Source organism: Gopherus flavomarginatus, chromosome 16 (assembly GCF_025201925.1).
Source record: "Gopherus flavomarginatus isolate rGopFla2 chromosome 16, rGopFla2.mat.asm, whole genome shotgun sequence".
NCBI lineage: Eukaryota > Metazoa > Chordata > Testudines > Testudinidae > Gopherus > Gopherus flavomarginatus.
In genome coordinates this window covers 20,435,863-20,452,099 of record NC_066632.1, presented here as the reverse complement: position 1 = coordinate 20,452,099, position 16,237 = coordinate 20,435,863, and positions in this window count along the sequence as shown.

Sequence of the window (16,237 nt, the reverse complement as noted above, 5' to 3'; positions counted from 1 at the left end):
ACTGGGACCTGGGAGACTGGAGTTTTAGTCCCAGCTCTGCCACTGGTCTGCTGGGCAACTTGGGCAAGTCCCGCCATGTGCCTCAGTTTACCCATCTCTACAGTGGGGATAATGATACTTACCTCCTTTGTAATGCACACTTTAAATAGCCCCCTCCATGACCAGAGACCCAGCCCCAGGGCTCCTAGCCTGCACAGGAAAGCCGCTTCTCCGCGAGATCCTGGCTGGACACATTGGGGCGAAGCTGCCTTGTCCTCCACCCAACCTGGCAGCCAGCAGGGATGTGTGTGCAGGGGGGCAGGGGTCTGCTTCCCGGCCTGGCTGTCTCCCCACCCAGGACTGGGATGGTGTGAGGGGTTGTGATGCTTGCAGCCAGAGGCCAGTTCATGCCAAGGCCTCCGCGGGATGGTGACAGTGACGTAGCTGGGATCTGTCAGTGACGTAGCTGGGATCTGTCTCCACGGGATGGTGACAGTGACGTAGATGGGATCTGTCAGTGACGTAGCTGGGCCTGTCTCTGCAGGACACTGACAGTGATGTAGCTGGGATCTGTCAGTGACGTAGCTGGGATCTGTCTCCATGAGACGCTGACAGCGACGTAGCTGGGATCTGTCAGTGACGTAGCTGGGACCTGTCTCCTCGGGATGGTGACAGTGACGTAGCTGGGACCTGTCTCCGCGGGACGGTGACAGTGACATAGCTGGGATCTGTCTCTAGGGGACAGTGACAGTGACGTAGCTGGGATCTGTCAGTGATGTAGCTGGGACCTGTCTCCGCAGGACACTGACAGTGATGTAGCTGGGATCTGTCTCCAGGGGATGGTGCCAGTGACGTAGCTGGGATCTGTCTTCGCAGGACAGTGCCAGTGACGTAGCTGGGATCTGTCTCCGCGGGATGGTGACAGTGACGTAGCTGGGATCTGTCTCCGTGGGACTCTGATAGTGACTTAGCTGGGATCTGTCTCCACAGGACGGTGACAGTGACATAGCTGGGATCTGTCTCCGCGGGACTCTGACAGTGACGTAGATGGGATCTGTCAGTGACGTAGCTGGGATCTGTCTCCACGGGACTCTGACAGTGACGTAGATGGGATCTGTCAGTGACGTAGCTGGGATCTGTCTCCACAGGACTCTGACAGTGACGTAGCTGGGATCTGTCTCCAAGGGATGGTGACAGTGACGTAGCTGGGATCTGTCTCCACGGGACTCTGACAGTGACGTAGCTGGGGTCTGACCGGTTCACTGGTGGGTTGATAGCGTTAACGTTGGTATTTGAATGGTAAGAAAGTGTGGCCACCCTGTGACTGGATTCATCTCAGACGTAATGTCTGATGTGGGGATGTGATATCCGAGGGGCCGTATTTGGAGGCTCTGCACTGAGTCACAGTACGGAGAGGGCCATTAACAGAAACTGCCCCACCCCACACACAAGGGGAGCCCCAGAGAGGCCAGCCAGGCCCTGTGTGGCCCTAACAGCTGGAAACGCCCCACATCTGGGTTGAGAATCCATCGGCAGAAGAACTAAAGATGCTTGGTGTTGAGGTGAGTCGGGCACGGTGGATTCCTCCAGTCAGCTGAGTTTGCTGCTCAGGGCACCTGGCAGGAGGGAGATCAAAACCCCAGCAAAGGAACTGAGCATCTCTACGCTGCTTGGACATGGCAGGGGGAGGGAGAGGCCAGGTGTTTCTAGGCATAAGCAAGAGATCCCCAGCTGCTTGGCATGGGTTAGCCCTAAAGGTCGAATCGGGCTTGCTGATTACAGCTGCCCCTGTTACCTGGGAGGTGAGCCAGCCGGGAGAGCCCAAGGGGGCTGCCTGTGAGTTGGCTGGTGAAATCGATGTGGAGAAGTCACAGCTGACGCAGGGGTGGACCCTGGTGTTTACAGTCGGCTCTGGAGTTGGTACCCTCATCCTGGTGTCGCCATGAGGAGTGTTACCAGGATGACAACACATCTAGGTCGGGGGAAGGGGCAGCTGGGCCAGCTTCTCTAAGGCCCAGCTGCCCCACAGCAGCCTGCAGCCAAGTCTGTATGCAGTGTCACAGCTAGTGACCGTGGCAGCTAACGGCACGTGGCCCCTGGTAGAGACAAGCCCCGAGGGAATCCCAGCTCCCTCTAATGAGCACAGGACCCCTGGGTTCTAGACCCAGCTCTGGGAAGGGGAGTGGGGACTCCCAGGTTAGAATGGGGGCTGGGAGTCAGGACTCCTGGGTTCTGCACTCAGCCCTTGGAGGGAGTAATGGCTCATTGTTAGCTCAGGAGGACTGTGAATCAGGATTCCTGGGCTTTAATCTCTGCCACTGACACCCTGGGTGACCCTGGGTCAATCCCGTCCCCATTCTGTGCCTCAGTTTCCCCTTGGTAGACTGGGGGTGTTGCCATTTCCCTGGCCCACAGCAAGGGTAGGGGTTCTTGGAGACTCATAACTCAGCCTGTTTCATGAACTGATTCTGGTGCTTTGAGCCCCTTGGCCGAAAGGTGCCCAAGCAGGGGGCGGAGGGTCATTCTGAGGGCCCGGCTGGCCCTGCCCAAACTCAGCTGAACAATGAGTCTTTCTTCACCCGGGAGGTACCCTGCGGCCCGGTTTTCCACTAGGGAACCCAGGCCTGGCTCTGTGCTGGGGGCAGGGAGCAGAGCCCGTCCCAGAAGGTTGTTCCTGCCCATAGCAGCCTGGTGAGATGAGTTTGCTGGATCTCAGTCCTCTGGTTATTATTCCCATGTGTGTTACAACAGTCCTGGGCCCCATCGCACCAGGCACTGCACAGACCCAGCATGACAGTCCCTGCCCAAAGTGCTCTCAGCCTGAAGAGACACAGGGCAAGAGGGGAAACTGAGGCACAGCATGGGGACGAGTTGCCCACAGTCACTCAGCAGGCCCTGGCAGAGCTGGGCATAGAGCTCAGGTGTCCTGAGTGCCTGTTCAGTGCTTTATCCGCTAGGACACGCTACCTCCCTGCCACACAACCCCCCCTCCCGGATGGCACTGACGCCCTCAACAGCGGAGACCAAGGAGTGAATGGGGCCTGAGCACCACACTCAGCGGGGAGGAGAGTCAGGGCGGGAGAGCCCACAATGATGGGGCCATCCCTGGGGGCAGAGGGGGGCCTCAGGCCCATCGGGCTCCTGGAGCAGCAAGACAGCGGCCTTGGTTTGTGAATTAAAAAACAAACAGCTCAGCTGTGTGTGCACAGCATGGTCCTGAGCATGTGGGGGACACACACGGATACACAGTCATATGCATACGCACACACACCCCCGCATGGTGCACATGCATGCACCTTCCACACTGCACGCAGAATGTCCTTCTCTTTGTCCTTCCTTTGCCTCCAGACCCTGCCTTGGTGGTCTCTCCTGCAAGGGACAGCACCCCCTGATGGCCAACCACCCCTAGAGCTGGGCAGATCACGCCCTGCAAGTGATAGATGCACCCCCTTGCTGGCCAGTGACGTGTCTGCGGCTAGATTCCCCCATCAGCCCCCCCCGGCCAACACCAGGAGTCCCCAAACACACAAAGGCTCTGCCGTGACACTTCCTGCTCCGTGACTGGACATTGTGAGTCACAGGGCGGCATTTCAAAGAACCACAACGACAAACGCACTCCGAGGGCCGGAGCCTGAGGCCACGGCGGCCCTGTGCCCTAAGCCCCCCAGGGTGTCACAGGCCCTGGCCGGGTGGGGTTTCCCCTCGTGGTAGGAGCATCTCCCTGCCTTGGCCCAACTGTGTCTCCGCGGCCAAGCCTGGTTTTCCCCACACCCTGACCCAGGTACCCTGTGGGCTGCCCACCTTCTAAATGTAGGCCAAGCCCGACAGCGCTTGAGCAGATCAGCTGATCTCAAGGTGACTGGATCAGTGTCTAAGGCCCTTTCTGGGACACCAGCCCCGTGTACTAACGGGCGCTTTAATTTAACCAGAGCCAGTAGCTGGCAGCCAGCCACTCTCAGCCGAGAAATACAGGGAGGGGATTAATGAGGGGAACCCGTGCCCCGAGGGAAGTGGAGTCTCCATCCCTGGATGGCTTCAAGTTCATCCCCAAGGCCCTTCCAGACGATGCAGTGGCCCAGGTGAGTTACTGAGTTCAGGCCAGGGTAAGTGGGTGAAATCCTCTGGCCTGGGTTTTGCTGGGAGTCAGACTAGATAAATCTTCTGCCCTCTGACAGCGTGAACAAGGCCTGTTCTGGATGAGCTGGCAGTGCTGAGCTGGGAGGTGCTTGGACCAGTATTTTCAAAAATCATTGTGACTAGCGAATAACCTGGCCTCCGGGAGACACAGCCCGTGGAGAGGGGCCTGCAGCTGGGGAAACGGTTGCCGATCAGTTATTATTTGTGTGACAGCAGCATCTACAGATCCCAGCTGAACTCGGGGTCCGGGCGCCGGGCGCTGCACGGACACAGACACCCCTGCCCCAAAGAGCTCACCATCCAAATACACACAGGGTGGGAGGAGAAACTGAGGAACAGAGCAGGGACCGGTCACCCAGCAGGTCGGTGGCAGAGCCAGAAACAAAACCCAGGTGTCCTGACGCTGGTCTCACCCATTCGTTTCTGGCTATTTGACCTGCTCTTTCCCAAAAGGAAACTGGGTCCAATCGCTCTGTCAACTGATTTGTGGCACCCAAGAGGACTCAAGGATACTCGAGGCCCCGGTCCCGCTGTGAGCCCTGGGCAAGAGGCCCCAGCATCGGCCTCACCTGGACCCAGCAGCAGAGTCCTGGGTGGTTCTCGTGGACAGGACAGTTTGGTGTCTTCGGAATTCATCCAAACCCAGTTATGTAAATATACATATTAATAAAGCGCTCGATGCACAAATTAGCTCCTATTTCATGAGCGGGAGGGACCCCCCCCCTCGCAGGATGTGACTGCGACTCGTTCGGAGGCTGGACAAGGTGCTTTCCTGCTAATGGACAGTAGGAGGCCAGATCATCCAGGGAGTGATGGGCGGGCCTGAGAGTCAGGACTCCAGGGTTCTCTCTCCGGCGGTAGGAGGCAAGTGGGGTCTAGTGGGATAGAATTGGGGGGCGGGGGTTGGGAGTCAGGACTCCTGGGTTCCAACGCCCTCTTGGGAAGGCAAGCCTGTGACAGAAGCGGGTCTTGCACTGTCCTTCAAAGCAGCTGGTACCAGAGACGGGGGAGTGGTGCGGACAGAGCCCAGGGCTGATCCTACCCAGCAATTCCTATATCCTGGTGACTGGAGTTTGGGTGGCCTGGCCACTGGCTCTGTGAGGCTGCTTCGTGCATGCACACGGACTGTCCCCTGCACACTCACACACACATTGCTCCATGCACACTCACCCTTCGTACCAGGACTCTGTTCCTGGGGTGCATGTCATTAGGGCAGGCTCCTTTCAACGCCCTGGGAGCCCTTGAGTGGCCCTGGATGTGTCCTGTTCTCTCCCATGCCAGCAGAGTGGCTATGTGAGGGGAGCTGGCCTGGTGTCTGTGGGTGCAGGCCGTGAATACGGGTATTGGGCCGGGCGGGAGAGGGTGTCTTTGTGGGGCCATGTGCTGTGAAGCGCACAAGGCCAGGCAAGTCCCGATTGAAGCTTGGGTCACCCGGTGCCGGAGACACAGGGTCTGAAACTGACTTGGTCTCGCCGGAAAGGGGGGAGAATCTCCAGGAGCCCCAATATCCTTCTGATGGGAAATACCCCAGATTCCCTCACCCTCGCCCCAGATGGGTCTCGGCTCAGGGGCCGCAGGGAGTTGCCAGGAGCCGGGACGGGGTCCAAGCGATGGATCGAGGAGGGGAAAAGGGCTGATATTGAATCATTGATAATTAATGCATCATGGATCCTGATTAGTAAAGGGGCACCGCCATGGGCGGAGCTGAGCAGTGCCCAGTGGAGCCGGCCTGTCATCCCCGGCCCAGCCGCTGCCTCCCTGGGATAGACGGGACATGGTGCATCTCTCTGCAGCGTTCCCCGCGGATGGCAGACAGATGGCGGCCCTGGCTGAGCCCCGGCAGGGTTTACAACGTGCCAGCGAGGGTCACGTCTCATAAACCCGCCCAGCGCTACAGATGTCTTCATAATATTTTACGAGGCCGTGCGCTGTTTCCCATAATTCAACAGGGAGAGTGGGAGGGGGGAGGGGGAAAGTGGTGATGAGGGAGGTGCAAGGAGAATGAGAGGACAGGAGAGAAAGGGGAGCTGATGGATAAAGGGGGAGAGGTAGAGGGGAGGAGAAAGAGTCAGGAGAACTGTTGGGTTCTGAGAGTCCAGGGTTTGGGTAGCAGGGGCTGCAGGTCGGGAGTGAGGGGCACCGGCAGAGCTGGAGGGAGCCCAGGGCTGGGAAAGCAGGGGGCTGTGGGTTGGGATTGGGGGCACTGGCTGAGCTGGGGGCAGCCCAGGGCTGGGCTGGCAGGGGTCTGTGGGTCAGGAGTGAGGGGCACCAGCAGAGCTGGGGGGGAGCCCAGGGCTGGGATAACAGGGGCTGCGAATCGGGAGTGAGGGGTACTGGCAGAGCTGGGGGGAGCCCATGGCTGGGGCAGCGGGGGCTGTGGATTGGGATTGAGGGGCACCGGCAGAGCTGGGGCGAGCCCAGGGCTGGGATAGCAGGGGCTGTGGGTCGGGAGTGAGGGGCACTGGCAGAGCTGGGGGGAGCCCAGGGCTGGGGCAGCAGGGGCTGTGGGTCCGGAGTGAGGGGCACTGGCAGAGCTGGGGGGAGCCCAGGGCTGGGATAACAGGGACTGCGAGTTGGGAGTGAGGGGCACCGGCAGAGCTGGGGGGAGCCCAGGGCTGGGGTAGCAGGGGCTGTAGGTCGGGAGTGAGGGGCACCGGCAGAGCTGGGGGGAGCCCAGGGCTGGGGTAGCAGGGGCTGCGAGTCGGGAGTGAGGGGCACCGGCAGAGCTGGGGGGAGCCCAGGGCTGGGATAGCAGGGGCTGTGGGTCGGGAGTGAGGGGCACCGGCAGAGCTGGGGGGAGCCCAGGGCTGGGATAGCAGGGGCTGCGGATCGGGAGTGAGGGACCGAACCGGCAGAGCTGGGGGGAGCCCAGGGCTGGGATAGCAGGGGCTGCGGATCGGGAGTGAGGGACCGAACCGGCAGAGCTGGGGGGAGCCCAGGGCTGGGGTAGCAGGGGCTGCGAGTCGGGAGTGAGGGGCACCGGCAGAGCTGTGGGGAGCCCATGGCTGGGGTAGCGGGGGCTGCAGGTCGGGAGTGAGGGGCACCGGCAGAGCTGGGGGGAGCCCAGGGCTGGGGCAGCAGGGACTGTGGGTCGGGAGTGAGGGGCACCGGCAGAGCTGGGGGGAGCCCAGGGCTGGGGCAGCAGGGACTGTGGGTCGGGAGTGAGGGGCACCGGCAGAGCTGGGGGGAGCCCAAGGCTGGGATAGCAGGGGTTGTGGGTCGGGAGTGAGGGACCGAACCGGCAGAGCTGGGGGGAGCCCAGGGCTGGGGTAGCAGGGGCTGTGGGTCGGGAGTGAGGGGCACCGGCAGAGCTGGGGGGAGCCCAGGGCTGGGATAGCAGGGGCTGTGGGTCGGGAGTGAGGGACCGAACCGGCAGAGCTGGGGGGAGCCCAGGGCTGGGATAGCAGGGGCTGCGAGTCGGGAGTGAGGGGCATCGGCAGAGCTGTGGGGAGCCCAGGGCTGGGGTAGCAGGGGCTGCGAGTCGGGAGTGAGGGGCACCGGCAGAGCTTTGGGGAGCCCAGGGCTGGGGCAGCAGGGGCTGTGGGTCGGGAGTGAGGGGCACCGGCAGAGCTGGGGGGAGCCCAAGGCTGGGATAGCAGGGGTTGTGGGTCGGGAGTGAGGGACCGAACCGGCAGAGCTGGGGGGAGCCCAGGGCTGGGGTAGCAGGGGCTGTGGGTCGGGAGTGAGGGGCACCGGCAGAGCTGGGGGGAGCCCAGGGCTGGGATAGCAGGGGCTGTGGGTCGGGAGTGAGGGACCGAACCGGCAGAGCTGGGGGGAGCCCAGGGCTGGGATAGCAGGGGCTGCGAGTCGGGAGTGAGGGGCATCGGCAGAGCTGTGGGGAGCCCAGGGCTGGGGTAGCAGGGGCTGCGAGTCGGGAGTGAGGGGCACCGGCAGAGCTTTGGGGAGCCCAGGGCTGGGGCAGCAGGGGCTGTGGGTCGGGAGTGAGGGGCACCGGCAGAGCTGGGGGGAGCCCAAGGCTGGGATAGCAGGGGTTGTGGGTCGGGAGTGAGGGGCACCGGCAGAGCTGGGGGGAGCCCAAGGCTGGGATAGCAGGGGTTGTGGGTCGGGAGTGAGGGACCGAACCGGCAGAGCTGGGGGGAGCCCAGGGCTGGGATAGCAGGGGCTGCGGATCGGGAGTGAGGGACCGAACCGGCAGAGCTGAGGGGAGCCCAGGGCTGGGATAGCAGGGGCTGCGAGTCGGGAGTGAGGGGCACTGTTCCATTGGGCTCTGCCAGGGCCCCTCGGTCCCGTTTGGGGGGCTCCCTGCGGCCCGGCTGCATCTCTCCAGCAGCGACGCGACCTTGGATCCGCAGCTTCCCCACGCGGGGTCGGAGCAGCGATTTGTCCCCAACCGGTTCCTCTGCAGAGCCACGGTCTCGCCCAGCCTCCAGCAGGGACAGGCGCCACCCCGTGGCCATTCTAGGCACAGCAACGCCCGAAATGCACAGCCATGAAAGGTCAGAGCAAACGGATTAATTCTAAGAAAATCAGTAAATCTAATAACGACAATCCATGCAGGGAGTGACACGAGTAACCATTAAAATACCCTCTCAGTACAAATTGCATTAAAATAGAACACACAGAAATGGATGCAGATAATCATTATTACTACAGTGTTTGATTATTAATGTACTGTTATTACTGCTAAATGTGTAGGTTACAATAGTGCCTAAAAGCTGCAGCCACTTGGGCTTTGTCCTGTACAAACACAGGGAGTCCTGTGAACTGTAGCCCTGTTCTAATAAGAAATAGAAAAGATCAACAAGAAAAGACAAGCTAAGAAATGAATGAATGAAGCCAATAATGTGTAAAAGTTAAGTAAATCTTATGTAAAATATGAAATATCACAAAATCTGAACATATTTGCCCTGGGGAGATTGGAGCGTTATTGGTTATTTTCATGTGGTTATTCTACTATGTAATGAAACACTACTTGTAGTCTGAGCTTGCGGATAAAGGCCTTTTGATGGGTTCTGGCAGAGAAAGGGAACAGATGTGGGGGTTTTAGTTCAATGAAACTTTCAAAGTTCATTCAATTGTCAGTAAAACAAACACCACACCAAGGCGGCTGGTCCCTGGCACCTCCCCTCAGAGGACTCACAGCACTTTGGCCTCTTTCTTTTTCACAGCCTCTAAAGTAGATTGAGGTGCATGCTGAAAATGGGGAAACTGAGGCAGAGAGGGAGGATGGGACCTGTCTGCACAGGCACACAGGACACATCCATGGCAGAGCTCAGGATAGAACACACCTGTCCCGACTCCCAGCCCGCCCTGCTCTGAGCCACTGGATAAGTTGTTTTCAGCGAGGGGCCCGCAGCCGCCTAGGAGGGCCACAGCCTGTCTGAGATTTCCAGAGGGGTCCCGCACCTCCATTCAAAATGTTTTTTTTAGGGGTCCGCAAATGAAAAAAGGTTGAAAATCACTGCACTAGACCCCACTCCCTTCCCAGGGCTAGGAATAGAACCCAGGAGTCCGGGCCTGCACCAGCGTTTGAACAAGGGCCTTGTAGGCACCTGGGGGGGGACACCGACCCCCATTGGCCACTGCCCTTCGCTAGCCCCCTCCGTTCCCACTCATGCCCAGGGCAGCACGGACAATGCCTCCCGCCTTCCCGGCGCAGGGCCCGACTCGGCCACCAGGTGTCGCTGGAGGACAGGGTTAGGGAGCCACCGGCCCGCGGGCTGTGTGCAGAAGGGGGCGGGGGGATAATGGAGCCGCCTGCGGGAGGGGCGAGGTGACGTGTCCCGGCCACCTAGGACCTAGCTAATGAATGGATAGCAGGGGCAAGAGGAGAACCCAGGAGTCCTGGCTCCCAGCCCCATGTCCCTTGACCCCCCCTCCGCTGCCTGAGCTGGAGATAGGACCCAGGAGTCCTGGCTCCCAGCCCCGTCTCTCTTGACCCCCCTCCGCTCCCCGAGCTGGGGATAGGACCCAGGAGTCCTGGCTCCCAGCCCCGTCTCTCTTGACCCCCCTCCGCTCCCCGAGCTGGGGATAGGACCCAGGAGTCCTGGCTCCCAGCCCCGTCTCTCTTGACCCCCCTCCGCTCCCCGAGCTGGAGATAGGACCCAGGAGTCCTGGCTCCCAGCCACATCTCCCTTGACCCCCCCTCCGCTCCCTGAGCTGGAGATAGGACCCAGGAGTCCTGGCTCCCAGCCCCTGCAGTTAATAGCATTCCAGCATCTGTGTAAATTGCTCTGTGAAGGAAGCTCTGCCCCAGCCTAATTTGCTTCACCCCCCACAGCCAATCATACCCCCTCTTCCCTGAAGTCTCTCCCCTTCTCCACTCCAATTCCCACCCCATGGCCTGCTGCCCCCTCCAATGCCATGGCCCTGCGTCCGTCTCCCCCCTTCATCCAAACAGCCCCCCGATGTAACCACACAGCTGAGCTCTGACAGCCCTCCGAGTCTGCCAGCCACCCTCATGGCCCCATCCTCCCCCTGGGCCAGACTCTGCCCGCGCCAGCCACAGTGCTGCCGGCCCCACCGCAGGGCACGGGAGCAGCATGTGGACATGTCTGAACCCACGGGCAAGTCCTTGTCAAAACCAAGGCCCACACGCGCACAGACGCTCTCAGGTGTGCAGGCTGGAGCTCCAGGTAGGACACCCAGGTTCTCTCCCCAGCTCAGAGTGGAATGAGGTCCAGTGCCCAGAGCCGATGGAGAATGAGATCAGGACTCCTGGGTCCCACTGTAGACTGAGCAAGCCATTCAGTGTCCATGCTTGGGCAGGGGTCTGAGGGACAGAGGTGCTGGGACCTGCAATCCATGGGGTTTGGGTGCTCGGAGCAATCAGGCCATACAGGACACCCCCAAACCGGGCAGCCCCAGCAGAGGCCACTTGTGAAAGCTGCAGCTTGTCCCGTGTGGCTCCATTCGCTCCCCTGCAGCACAGCCAACATGGACTCGCCTTCGCAAAGCCGAGTGCTGCCAGCACAGCAGCAAGAACAGAACCCAGGAGTCCTGGCTCCCAGCCCCAGCTGCTTAAACCACTGGAGTCCACTCCCTGCTCTGCACTAGGAATGGAACCCAGGAGTCCGGCCAGCCAGGGCCAGGTTCCTCACAGGTACCCGCGAGATGGCCCGGGGCAGGAAGAGTTGCATCAGGTTCAGCACCGATGGGACTGAGCCTGAATGTGGCAGCGGGGCAGGGGAGGGGATCACATGGCTGCAGCCCCCTCTAGAGAATACCCCCCATTTGAAGAATTGAAGCTTGTAGTGAAATCATCCTGTCTGGTTGCCCAGGGAACCATCCATCTGCAACCCCATGGGGCTGACTGCGAGTCTACACTGCCAACTTGCATGGGGGAAGCCACCCTGATGCTGCCGTAGCGCATCTGGTGAAGACCCTGTAAGCCAACGGGAGAGCCCTCTCATTGGCTTAGTGACTCCACCTCCGCAAGAGGCGGTAGCTGTTGGCGGGAGAAGCCCTACATGGGGAGTTGGTCCGTGTAACTGCATCGCTCAGGGTAGATTTTTCACACCCCGACCGATGTAGTTATACTGAAGTGCGTAGTGTAGACCCGACTTCAGGGGCTGCCCCATACACCTGGCTGCTGCGTTGACACTGGAACGTAGCGACACCACCGGCATTTGGAAGCATGAACTCTTCCACTGCTGACCGTTTAGCAGTCACACCAGCCGGCTGTGCTAGGATTGTGGGGCCAGCATGGACACAGAGGGATGACTTGTCCATAGGCCCCTTTTGTGGGTGGCACCCAAGGGGAGGTGAAAAACCTCCAAGGGAAGCCCCCGATGCACACAAGAGATGAGGGCAGAATGCGACACGGCGAAGGACAGGGACGGTCCCTTCCCAGGGCAGGGCTGGGGGCCAGGTGTGTGTGGGAGTTCACCCCATAACTGCCTGCCCCTTATATCCCGACAGGACATTCGTCTGCAGGGCTGAGAAACAGCAGCGTGCACCAGCCTTGACTTCACCGCAGGGAAGAATTTCCCACTCCGACTGTGCCTGAAAGGACACTGGTAGCTCCACTAGCTTCCATGGCTCTAGGGTGCTTTGTACCAGCTCAGAATCTGGCCTGATGTGTCTGTTTTGCCCATGTGACTGAGCGATGCACCAAGAGCAGGGGCTGTGTAGGGAGGTGTCTATGCAGGACAATTATATCCACACACACACAGAGACAAGAGCAGGGGAGGAAAAACCACACAGGATCCTGTATTGAAAAGTAACCATTTATTAGAACCAATACAAGAGTATGAAAGAATGCGAAGGGACAGGGGGCCTTTGTAACATGTCAGTCTCATGACGGGAAAAAAATCCCTATTTTAAAAACATCACCATTTAAAAAAAAGCGTAACATACATCAGCGGGGAGACAGGCTACACTACTGAACATCACACGATAGAGGGGAGAGCCGGGAGCCACATGCCAGCTCCGACAGACACTTTGCGCCACACAGTAGCGCCTGGCTACGGTCTGCAGGACAGAGTCTCACTCTCTCCTGGCAAGTCAGTTCTAACACAGAGATGGGTTCGAATGCTGCCCACGGCCCCCACACCAACAGCGCTGTGCCACCTACTGCCTAGGCAACGCAGCAGTGACACAGCAAGGAAACAGACACTGCCTGGCACGCGGCAGGAGCAGCCATGGGTCCTTCTCAAGTCTCTGCCAATCGCGCTTGATTCTGCAGCCTTTACTCACACCAAGCAGTGACTGGACAGCTGGCAGGAGAGAGGGCTGGGCCCATAGTTTAAAGTAACACTGTCAAATCATTTAGGACTAAAATGTGTCAGACCTTGAAATGATCCACCTGCTAGCAATGGCTTCTGAACTCTCCGGCGGAGAGAGACTCATTTTGTCAGAGATGTACTTTTTTAAAATAGGGGTTCATCCCCTGTTAAGCGGTGGGGGGGAAATCATCAAAAATGTGGGAGCTGAACCCCTAAAAGCTCAGATTGGCTAGGAAGGAAAGATGCCCCCAATTGTAATGGCAGGGCCTAGCCCCCTGGAACACTAGAAACTGACAATTAGAAAGTAGCCCTGTATTTTGCGGATTCATCCTTATAAGAGCATGCAGGCTACATTTGTTCAAAGGAGGCACCTATGCTACAATGAAACAACTGTGCTGGGAGACTCAACACTAGGCTGAACTAAGGCTCTGTCTTGCCTTTATATGTGGGATCAGAGCAAGTTTTAACCATTAGCAAATCATGCCTCACCACTAATCGGGGGGCAAGGGGGTCCAATTTATAAGAGGAGGAAGACAATTGTCGTGTTTCAGCTTAGAGAGGCTCAGCTGTGATCCCAGATAAAATTAGAACATCTGTGACAAAAATTCATGTGTTTAATTAAAACATAATTAATTTCCCCTCTTCACTTGCAAGTTACGAGTCCTTGCAAGCAGCAGTCTCCATGGAACAGAAAGAGAGGACAGACTGGAACTAGACTCTCTAAAAGTTAATCGTTGCCTTTAAACGCAGGCCGGATCCAACTTTTAGCGCAAAAGACTTGAAATCGTTGGCAAGCGGCTTTGAGAACTGACTCGGCCTAAAAAGTGTCCACACAGAAGTGCTCAGTATATAAAAGAAAGATTTTTAAAAAACACACTAGTTACAAAGCTGGCCAGAGACCACGCCCGTATCTCAGAATGACCCCTCCCCAGATCTCTTCTATGTAACAACGACAAAAGAAATTTGACAAAAAGTTAGCGTTCTGCTTTGCCATAAAAAACACCATCAACACCGGGAACAGCAACTCGAGGGAGGGAGGGGATTGGCCAAGGGGACTGTTTTCCACGAAGGGGAGTATGGACATGATACGTGTCGGAGGACTGCCCAGTGCAGCAGGGCTGGGGAGCATTGAGTTGGCACACGGAGTTCTAGCTGCCTTGACTGCACTGGGTTACAGCCACTTACAATGGATTAAAATAAAGAGCAAGAGGGCTCAGAAAAACACGTCACCTGCCACGCCCCTGGACTGTGTGTGCTCCTGGACCCACTGCCTTGGTGTGAGACCGAGTCCCCCTCAAAATGCCATTTTTAAACAGGTGCAGCAGCTGTGGCCTGTCCCCCAGCTTCACTGAAAACCAGGTCTTCTGCAGCCCCACCCGACCAGTGTTTGAAAGTGGGTCTTGTTCAGTGACAAGTGCACGTCAGGCGACCAGGAGCCTCAACCTGGGCCTTGGCAGATATGGAAGAGTGACTTCCATCTGCAGTGCAGCTTCCTTACTGCGGGTGTCCCCACCCCCAGCCATTCCTTTGAGTGGGTTCTCGCTCCTTTGCCTTTGGTCAGGTTTGTCTGAGCGGGGGAAAGGCGGATTTAGGAGTCAAGATTAAATGCTTTTCAGTTCCCCTTTGTGTCTGAAAATGACCCTGGTCACCCCCCCCCCCACCCCCCCCCGACTACAAACTGAGCGTTGAAATGGCAGCTGGCTGGGCAAATCACTTTGACCTCTCTAGCTACCATCAGCCTTCAACTTGACAACTACGTGCAACAAGAGGATCCCAATCCTGGTGTCCATCCCCCTACCCCAAACCTAGCACACACAGGGAGGAATCAGACCGCGTGTGACACTGGGAGGCATGCAGTCCGTACTGCATTCTTGGGGCTTCCTACAGCCTTGTCTTAGCCTTTCAACTTCTCTCCCCACAGATGATGGGTTAGCAGAAGAGCAGCTCCCACTGAGCAATACGAAGGATTGTGGAGAGAGAAAACAGCAACACTTTGTACTTTAAAAATGCATCTGTGGATGGTAAATATTTGGTTATGCCACAGATGGCTAAGCAATCACCGCAGGTATCCTTTCGTCTGATGCCCTGGTGCTTTCTGCCAGCAGGTGGCTGCCTACACAGATCTGGTCACAAGCAGCCCCATTAGCAGCTGCAATCATTAAAAAAGGCAGGGAGAAGAGGGTTTACACAGCAAAGGAAGGACAGAGTAATAGACGCGTGGGGGACATGGCAGGGGGCTGAGGGCTCAACACCCCCAACCCAGTCTCTCTCTTCACCCTAATTCCCTATAGAAAGGGACTTGGAGCTCGTCTACATGAACTGATTTTGCAGAACCAGTGTGAACACCTATGTGGACAATTATCTCAGGCTGGCTTTAGCCAATTCCTAACAAGCTAATAAGTGCATCCACACAGCCTTTCGCACTAGTTTAATGCGGTTAGTCTGAAACCGCACTGTTCCGGGCAGCTTGCTCACAGACAATGAGCTGGTTTCTTGAGTGAGGGACACAATTTGAGAGGGCTGTTTGAGACAGATGGGGCCAAGGAAAAGGGTTGGGTTTTGGTTCCCAATAGATGCCAGAAGGAAAACGTCTCCTCTTTCAGACGGTACATGCCATTCCAGGAACTGAGTTTGGCACTTAACCTTCTGCCCCGAACACCCTGTGAGAAGAGGATGAGGACCAGAGTACTGCTCACAACTAGACGTGTAGACTGGGACGCAAAATGAGCAATGCCTGGAGAGCTTTTCAGTCCAGCATTAAGTATTTGGTTTCAGCCACAAACAAACCTCGCCCCGGACCTACTCAGTTTGCTAAGGGGTTTCTGACATCACTTCTTTACTCACCCCCTAACTCCCATGCCAGCTGCTGCATCTACTTTTCGAGCAATACCGATACCGGAAATCAGCAAAAGAAAACCTAGCCAGAAGGGAAGATGGCTGGCCACCAGCAGAGAAACTTCCTCTCTGCAACAGGAAAAGCAGCAAGCCCAAGCATTCAAGAGCAGTTAAAAGGGAGGTATCTGGGGCAGACTCGACAGGCAGAAATCTGTCTGGCGCACGAGCTTGCAGGCTGGTCCAGGACAGCCCTGGCAGGAGATGACACCACATACTACACTGCCTGAGGCTACAACCAACACAATCTATTACTGTCTAGAAGACACTTGGAATGCTGAAGCAACTTAAGAACCATTTTGCATCTCCCATAGGAGCATAATTCAGGCTGGAAGGGAGAAGACGTAAGAGCTACCCTCAAGACTGACTGCTGAAACAGAGCCCTGACGTGCCAAGCCTGCTGGGCTCTAATCTGATTCATATCAGGCTTTTTATCCAGAGCCGTTTTGCTGCTTCTAGTAGAACACGCAGCGCAGCTAAAATAAGACTCCAACAGGCTCACGGGGAGTATTTGCAACCAGCTCTGGTCACAACCAGTGTTC